Raw genomic sequence first — 9,890 nt, 5'->3', positions numbered from 1 at the left:
AGTTTACCTCTGCTCTCTTAAAGGCATCTGCACTCCTGCCTTGGGTCGCAGATGGGCTGCTATGGGAGGACTTCCTCCCGGGAGGTGGGCGGCTATGGGAGGATTTTCTCTTCATTCTTGGGAGTCTGTGTCCTTGCTGCTGGACCTGCCAGGACCCAGGGAATCTGTGTCCCTTGGTGGGTGGAGTGGGGTTTCTCTCTAGCTGTCTGCTTCTTTGCCATCAGTACGGTTGCTGCCTGTCCTTTCAGCCACTGTGGAGAGTTTAAAACTAACTGTAGCCACAAGTCTGTGTATGGAAATTGATCAGGGTGTCCTGACTGGCATGTAACCTCATGCCATTTGGAGACAAGAGATCTGTCTAGGCTCCCCGCTGACGGCCAATCCACCCCAAATGCTGGCTAGCCTACCTCACATAAGGTCCTCAGCGTCCCCGGTGTCATAGTCACTCCATAATCCCCACTAAATCCCTTCTTGAAATTTTTCAGCATAGTCCCCAGGGGAGTAGGCTTACTATGAGTGTGACCCATGTTTTTGCATAGAAAAACAGTACTTGTAGTAAAAACAGTACTCACAGTAAAAAGAGTACTCACAGTAAAAACAGTCTTACTCCACACTCAGTTGTTCTTACCCTGCATGGCGCAGCACATCCTCTCTCACTTTTGCTTCAGGCTGGTAGGATCGTCCCCCTCCCGGAAGTGTTTCAGATGCCACTTGGCTTTGGAGTGTTCATTAATCCCCTCACAATGCCTAGATTTTGAGGGCACCTCCTTCCAGCCATATGCAGATTGCCCCAATCCTGGCCGGCCCCACAATTCATTCGGAGCTTGGGGTCCCCTCTGATGGACCTGCGACCCTCACATTTCATGGCTGATGAGTCCAGCTGGACCCCTCCAATCACTCAGACAATCACACTCCTCCCTCCACCCAAATTGAAACCAAAAGCAACACTTCCAAGATTAGTTGCAGAAAGAGAGAGAGAGAGACAGAGCCAGGTTCGAGAGTGCCAAATCCGACACACGTGGGTGATCAGGCCACGCTTCCACCTAAAGGAGGTGAGCGAGTTTCCCAGGATCAATCCTACTGTGTTTCTGTCGTCTGGACACTCCAAGTTCCCGTTCCTTCTTGGTGTTCAGCCACCAAGTGGATCCACATTGTGGGGGCTTTCCACTGGGCCATTACCTGCCTGGGAGCACTCTCAGGAACTGCATCACTCAAGCGGGCTAAAGTACCCCAAAGGGATGCTCTGCAGGGCAAGGCAAACCTGCCTGAAAGTCTGTGCCAGCTGGCCGCCAACCAGTCAGGGAACCAAATACATGTAGCAGGAAAGGCCGCAAAACAAACCTCTTGAACACTGAACTGGGAAGGAAGGGGTGATTTATTTGACCGGGAGCAGAGCAGGGCATAGTTGCCTAACAGGCGAGCTCTCCAACAAAGAAAATCCTTGGCCTTTTAAAGGCTTACAACTCTAGAAATTACACATGAAAGGGTCTTGATCCATGAAGTAGGCGTGGGGTACGTGACTAGGTGGGGGTTTGATTGTGTTTAAGCAAAAACAGTGCCTTCCGAAAAGATTCCTCCATACCATGCCTGCGATCTACAGGAGTGTGATTAAGGGTGGTGCTCAGGTCTGCCAGCCTTTACTTGTCCTATTGAAATGCAACGTAGAAGTCTAGGGGGAGGGCTCTTAGAAGCATAAGAGGATTAAGGGTCTCCTTCCTCAGAAGAATTGCTTCAACCGGGAAGTGGAGGTTGCAGTGAGCCGAAATTGCACCACTGCACTCCAGCCTGGGAGACAGAATGAGACTCCATCTCAAAAAAAAAAAAAAATCTTTTAGGGACAGGGGATTTTCCTACCAGGTAGAGCTGCAAGGGTGTTGACCCAAAGAGCCTGTGCTCAGGACCCAGGTCCCGTCTTGGAGTGGCGCTGTACTCCAGCCTGGGTGACAGAAGTGAAACCCTGTCTCAAAAACAACAAAACATCTTTGGAGAACTCATTTTTAAAAACTATATTGGGATCCCAAGGCTAAATGCTTGAGAAACACTGATCTAAGATTTGTGTTTTTTGTTTTGAGATAGAGTCTCGCTCTGTCGCCCAGGCTGGAGCTCAGTGGCTTGATCTTGGCTCACTGCAACCACCACATCTTGGGTTCAAGTGATTCTCGTGCCTCAGCCTTCTGAGTAGCTGGGCTACAGGCGTGTGCCAAAACACATCACTAATTTTTTGTATTTTTAGTAGGGACAGGGTTTTGCCATGTTGGCCAGGCTGGTCTTGAGCTCCTTCCTGGCCTCAAGTGATCCACCTGCCTTGGCTTCCCAAAGTGCTGGGATTACAAGCATGAACCATCGTGCCTAGACTTATTCTCTGCTTTTTCTGTTGAAAACCTCGTGTAGATTTACGTACATCCCTTTCTTTCATTTTGTACTGGACTGCCTTTTGGGAAGTGTTAGTTGGTGACATGCGGATATTCTTGGATATTCTTCCACTATGTAAAACTTAATATCTCGGAATCAGTTGGGATACTTTTAGTTGCCAACAAAAAATTCAACTGAAAATGATTCAAGTGATGAAAATAATTTATTGACTTGTGCAACTGGAAGGTTCAGAGGTAGCAAGGACTTAGGTGTGATTTGACCCAGAGTCTCTCATTTTGGGGAGGGACCAGACTCTGTGATGTGTCGATTCATCTTCAGGTGGACTTTCTCCACATTAGCAAAAATAGCTGCAGCGGGTCCAGGTTTGACTCACACTGGGAAGAGAAAAAGCATCTTTGTCCTGAGATCCACTGTGATTGGTCACATGCCCACACTTGAACCAACCACTTATGTGAGGGCGATAGAATACTTGGATTGCCCTAGTGTAGTTCATGTGCTCTGCCCTCAGAGCTGGGGGCGTAGTTGATTCTTCCCAAACCATGTAGTCCTCCAAGTGGAAACTGAAACTGAGAGTCGCTGGGAAGGGGGAAACTGGATGCAGAGGTAACCACAAGGGTCCAACACAAAATTAATTGTGATGTGGTTTATCTGAGCAGCATCAGCAAGCCCCCACCAGGTAAGGCGCTGGGTCCTGGGGTAGAGCCATGAACAGGACATAGGCAGTCATTGTTTATCACCCCCCAAGAATGTAATCTCCCTAAAAGTAGGGAGATTTCCTCTCTTGTTCACATCCATATCCCCGAGCCTGGAGCAGCACCTGGCACATAGTTAATATCTGTTAAATGAGGAGTATAGTGGAAAGATGGTTGTAATCTCCAAGTAATCATGCCATATACAGTTTAATTCTGGCTCTAGGGACTTAGAGGGGCTGGGGGGTGTGATCCACCCTTTACTTCTCCTCCTTCTCTTCTTCCTACTGTTTGTGGCTTCCCCAGGGTGAGGAGTTGGGAGGACAGAAATGGCAGGGGTTCCACATGCCTGGGGCCCATTGGTGGTTGGAAATGCCCGAATCTCCCTAGACTCCAAGCTGGGTCCATTCTTGCTTATGATCCCCAGCAGCTGGAGTACAGCTGAGGTGTTCCTGGGGGTGCTATTTAGCTTTCCCATGGCTCCCTTCTCTGCTGAGGTGCCCTTTGGAGTGAGGGATGCCTGCCTCCGCTGGGGACTTTGCCTCCACCCTTTCTCCAACCTCTGTGTTTCTTCATGTGAAACCAGTAAGCCCCTGTCTCCCTTAATTTCCCCACCATATTTAAGGCATATCAAAGTTTTCTGGAGGAAAGCTGTCATTGAACCTGCAGCCTCTCCCCAAACCCCAAGGCCTGTGAAGCTCTGAATAGAGAGGTCTTGAACTGAATGTGACAGTAATAATACTTACATCAGATCAAGGATGCCTAAGGACCATGGTTACTTTGTCAAAGTGTACAAGATATTTCATCCAGAATGAAATATTTCATCCAGAATTTAGAGTAATGATAATGATATTGTGGCAGAGAGAGCTAGTTGTCCCCAGCGTGCTTTTCTCTTCTTCTTTTAGTAATGAAACCCCATTAACTAGCTCATTGATACTTAGTAAACACTACATTTCCCAGCCGCCATTGCAGTTGTGTATGACCATGTGACTAAATCCTGACCAATGAGATGTGAGAGGAAATGATGTGTGCAACGTTTGGTCACACCTTTAAGGGAAAGGGGCCTTCTTACCACTTTTTTCTTCTTTGTTATGAGACAGAGTCTCTCTCTCTTGGTTGCCCAGGCTGGAGTGCAAGGGCAAGATCTCAGCTCACTGCAACTTCTGTCTCCCAGGTTCAAGCGATTCTGCTGCCTCTGCCTCCCAAATAGCTGGGTCTACAAGCGCTTGCCACAGTGGCTGGCTAATTTTTGTATTTTTAGTAAAGGCAGTGTGTCACCATGTTCGCTAGGCTGATCTTGAGCTCCTGACCTCATCTGATCCACCCAACTCAGCCTCCCAAAGTAATGGGATTATAAGTGTGAGCCACTATAGAAAAGGTGTGCCTGACCTTTTCTTTTGGATATAGATTCTTGCTCTGTCACCCAGGGTAGAGTGCAGTGGTGCAATCATGGCTCACTGCAGCCTTGACCTCCCAGGTTCAGGTGATCCTCCCACCTCAGCCTCCCAAGTAGCTGGTACCACATGCACATACCACCATGCCCAGCTAATTTTTGTTTTTGTATTTTTTATAGAGACAAGGTTTTGCCATGTTGCTGGGCTGGTCTTGAACTCCTGGGCTCAAGTGATCTGCCTGCCTTGGCCTTCTAAAGGGCTGGGATTACAGACATAAGCCACCATGCCTGGTCTCACATTTTTTTTAGACAGAGCCTCACTCTGTTGTCCAGGCTGGAGTGCAGTGGCTCAATCTCAGCTCACTGCAACCGCTGCCTCCTGGCTTCCAGCGATTCTTTTGCCTCAGCCTCCCGAGTAGTTGGGATTACAGGCATCTGCCACCATGCCCAGCCAATTTTTGTACTTTTAGTAGAGGGGTTTCACCGAGTTGGCCAGGTTGGTCTTGAACTTCTGATCTTAGGTGATCCACCTGCCTCAGCCTCCCAAAGTGCTGGGATTATAGGTGTGAGCCACCATGCCCAGCCAGACTTCACTTCTTTCTGTCCTTCTGTCAGCTCGAGGGTGGACTTGGAGGTTGGCTGTCTTTGACCAGGCTGATGAGGACAAAACCCCGGGATGACAGAGGAACCTGCTGGAGGGAGCCTGGATCTCTAACACCATGGAGGCTATGTAACCTCCGACTGCTGGTGCTGGGACCGTCACAGGACGGGATGGGCTAAGCGTCTGCGATTTTGGGTCTTATTACAGCAATTGAACCTCAGTCTCCACCAATACAAATTATCGTTTCTGGTGCGGAGGGGGGCACATCTCACATGTCAGGCACTATGCTAACCTTTTCGCATGTATGATTTAATTTAACCCTTACAAAAACTCTGTTAAGTCAGGCATCGATTAGGACCTTTTGGGGAAAAACCACAGAACAAGTAGAACATGGAATTTACTGAGGATCAAATAACCTGTTCCAGGAATGAATGGTTTTGTCTCCTGCCTGCTCAGGTCAGGCCCTGAGCCACTTCTGCTTTCAAGGGTGGGAGGCAAGAGGAAGTATTTTAGAGATGGTGAAATGGCTGTCCCTGCCCTGCAAGTCACCTCTAGCAGACCATGCTCTTTGTGTGACCCCGGTGGGAATACCTGGGACTCACAAAGCCTGCAGTAGGACAATTTCCTTGGCCTGCCGGACATTTGACTCCTGCATGGGCAACTGAGGGGGCAGGGGGAGCATCCAGAATGCTTCCCACTGAGCGACAGGCAGCTTTCGGTCACCAGCCTCTGTGTGTCATTGAGGCTGTGCTAGCCAGGTTATCCATCAACCCAACGCAGTTGGTAGAATGATGGCATCGAATGTTGACCACATGCACTTTGACATCTATTGTTATTTCATTTAACTGTCACAATCACTCCAAGATGTTAGTACAATTATTACCCCCATTTTCCAGATGAGGACAGTAAGGTCCAGAGAGGAAGTTGGTCAAGGGCATACATATAGACCTAGGATTTTATTTATTTATTTATTTTTTGAGATGGAGTCTTGCTCTGTTGCTCAGGCTGGAGTAGAGTGGGGTGATCTTGGCTCACTGCAATCTCTGCCTCCCTGGTTCAAGCAATTCTGCAGCCTCAGCCTCCCTGGTAGCTGGGACTACAGGTGCACACCACCATGTTCAGCTAATTTTTGTACTTTTTGTAGAGACAGGGGTTTCACTATATTGCCTAGACTGCTCTCAAACTTCTGACCTCAGGTGATCCACTCGCCTCGGCCTCCCAAAGTGCTAGGATTACAGGCGTGAGCCACCATACCTGGCCTTAGACCTAGGATTTTAGTGACCTTAGTCTGATTCCAGACCCAAAGTCTTAACCAGATGGCTGAGGTTGAATGCAGGTGGAATTTTCGTGTTTTTTTAGACAGGGTCTTACTGTGTTGTCCAGGCTGGAGTGTAGTGGTACAATCGTAGCTCGCTGCAGCCTCAATCTCCTGGGCTCAAGCTATTCTCCCACCTCAGTGTCCTGAGTAGCTGGGATCACAAGAACTTTTCTTTTCTTTTTTTTTTCTGAGACAAGAGTTTTGTAGTTTTGTTCTTGTTGCCCAGGCTGGAGTGCAATGGCATGATCTCAGCTCACCACAACCTCTGCCTCCTGGGTTCAAGTGATTCTTCTGCCTTAGCCTCCCCAGTAGCTGGGATTACAGGCATGCGCCACCACACATGGCTAATTTTGTATTTTTAGTAGAGACAGGGTTTCTCCATGTTGGTCAGGTTGGTCTCGAACTCCCAACCTCAGGTGATCTACTTACCTTGGCCTATCAAAGTGCTGGGATTACAGGCATGAGCCACTGTGCCTGGTGATCACAAGAACTTTTCCTGACAGTCCAGTGCTATGGAAAAACAATATTTTTGTTTTATGTGCTTCCCAGAACTTTCTCAGGAGGGCAGATCCTATAGCAAGTTTCTTCAAGTGTGATGAGTGAAGCAAATTCGAGGAGCTCAGATGGAGATAATTTGTCTGTGTAGACAAGGAAAGAGATTTATAGAGGTGGGACTGGGAGATTTTGTTGGGGAGAGAGAAGCCGTGACCCTGGGTGCTGTTCAGGACAAGGGAGATGAAGGAGACCTGATACCTTAATTCCCTTGAGAGCAAAGCTGGAAAAAATGCTGAGGAGCATGGCAAAGAAGATTTTTGAAGTTGATCATAGATAGTCATGTGATGTACTTGCTTGAAGGAGGTGAGGCGATGAGCCTGCTGATCCCTGGGGGAAGAGTGGTCCCGTCAGATGGAACAGCCAGTGCCATGACCTTCAGGTGGTGGCGTGACTGGCAGGTTTGAGGAACGGCCAGGATGCCAGGGTGGCTGCCGTCCCGGAAAACAAGATGAGCTCAGAGAGGTAAGGGTGGGGGCTGGGATGACAGGTCACGCAGGTCCTTGTAGGTTGTGGAAAGGACTCGCTTTTACTATCGGTAACGTGGGAGACTTTGCAAGGTTCTGAGCAGAGGAGTGGTATGCTGTGTCTTATTTTTTGAAACAATCCCTCTGGCTGCTGTACTGAAAATTGACTTTGGCTGGACGCAGTAGCTTACGTCTGTAATCCCAGCACTTGGGAGGCTGAGGTGGGAGGATGGCTTGAGACTGGGAGTTTGAGACCAGCCTAGGCAACTTGGTGGGACTCCTGTCTCTACAAAAAGAGTAAAAAATTAGCTGGACATGGTGGTGTGTGCCTGTAGTCCCAGCTATTTAGGAGGCTGAGGTGGGAGGATCGTTTGAATCCAGAAGTTGGGGAAAAAAAATGGCAGTCCAAGGACTGAGCTCTGGGATCCTTCTGAAGAGGCTGGGAGAAGAGGAGGATCAGCAAGAGAAACTGGGAAGGGGGGTCAGGGCTGTAGGTGGGAACCAAGAGAGTGCGGAGTCAGAGGACAGATGTGGAAGTCAGTTTCAGGAAGTGAGGGTTGCCGAGTCACTCAAGACCAACAGTCACTGGAGTCACTCAGGCAGCCTTGGTGACCTTGGTAAAAATAGTTGAGGAGCCGGGCACGGTGGCTCATGCCTGTAATCCCAGCACTTTGGGAGGCCAAGGTGGGTGGATCACAAGGTCAGGAGTTTGAGACCAGCCTGACCAACATGGTGAAACCCCATCTCTTGAGAAAAAAAAAAAAAAGTTGAGGTGGAGTAGGCGCTGGGCTGGGGCACAGGCTTGGTTGGAATGGGGTTAAGGGAGGATGGGAGCAATAGAACAGGGTGCAGCCAACACAAACAATTGCTTTGAAGAAGTTTTGCAAAAGGGAAGTAAAAAATGGGGCAGTGGTTGATGAGGGGAATGGAATCAAATAAAGGCTTGTTTGCTTTTTCGGTAGGAGAAATGTATTATTTTTGATGGGAACACCAGATATCTACATATGTACTTTGTATTCTTTTCAAGGGCCTTACATACTTTTTTTTGAAGCGGAGTTTCACTCTTGCTGGAGTGCAATGGCACGATCTCGGCTCATCATAACCTCTGCCTCCCGGGTTCAAGTGATTCTCCTGCCTCAGCCTCCCGAGTAGCTGAGATTACAGGCGTGTGCCACCATGCCTGACTAATTTTGTATTTTCACTAGAGATGGGGTTTTTCCATATTGATCACGTTGGTCTCAAACTCCCGACATCAAGTGATCCACACACCTTGGCCTCCCAAAGTGCTGGGATTATAGGTGTGAGCCCCTGCGCCTGGCCAGGGTCTTATATACTTATTCCAGAGCCAACACTGTACTTTTACCTACTGTGGCTTTAGAATATTGCTTTAATAGGGCGCTGGTTATGAACGACATAGCATTGTAAGGTATGTCCCATTGCTTTCTAGGCTACTGCTGTGTGTTTTCTCATCCAGGCAATTTTTGAATCAGCATGTCAAATTCTAGAAAAATTCTGCTGGGTGAGATTACAATGAATTTGAGTAATTAAATGGAGAACCGATCTCTGTACTGACATCTGTAGTCTTGTTATCCATGAAAATGATATATCTCGCTATTCTTTTTTTTTTTTTTTTGAGGTGGAGTCTTGTCTTTTACCCAGGCTGGAGTGCAATGGCGCAATCTTGGCTCACTGCAATCTCCGCCTTCCTGGTTCAAGTGATTCTTGTGCCTCAGCTTCCTGAGTAGCTGGGACTACAGGCATGTGCCACTATGCCCAGATACTTTTTTGTATCTTTAATAGAGACGAGGTTTCACCATGTTGGCCAGGCTGGTCTTGAACTCGAACTCCTGACCTTGTGATCTGCCCTCCTCAGCCTCCCAAAGTGCTGTGATTACAGATGTGAGCCACCGTGCCTGGCCTTTTTTTTTTTTTTTTTTTTTTTGAGATGGAGTCTTGCTCTGTTGCCTAGGCTGGAGTGCAGTGGCACAATCTCAGTTCACTGAAACCTCTGCCTCCCAGATACAAGCAATTCTCATGCCTCAGCCTCCCCAGTAGCTGGGATTACAGGCATCCATCAATGCCTGGCTAATTTTGTATTTTTTGTAGATATGGGATTTCACCATGTTGTCCAGGCTGGTCTCAAAGTCCTGGCCTCAAGTGATCTACCCACTTTGGCCTCTTAAAGTGCTGGGATTACAGGCATGAGCCACTGCACCTGGCCAATTATCATTAATAATACCAATAAAGTCATGGCTTAAGCATGAGTTTCAGAAGAGATCATACCTATGACAGTGATTTCTGAAGCACTAGGCAAATGGTGATGCTTTTACCCTTGAATACCCCACAAGTTGCATTATGTTCTATTTAGGTTAATTTGATGTTAGGGACACTGGTTCACTCAAAATCATTTCAAGTTAGGGATATTTTGCCATTAGGATTTGACGATTGGCTTCACCACTTCATGACTGTCTTTTCTGTCCCCTGAAGTTAGATGTGG

This window comes from Cebus imitator, unplaced genomic scaffold (genome assembly GCF_001604975.1).
Source record: "Cebus imitator isolate Cc_AM_T3 unplaced genomic scaffold, Cebus_imitator-1.0 Scaffold552, whole genome shotgun sequence".
Classification (NCBI taxonomy): domain Eukaryota; kingdom Metazoa; phylum Chordata; class Mammalia; order Primates; family Cebidae; genus Cebus; species Cebus imitator.
Note: the sequence above shows the minus strand (reverse complement) of the source record.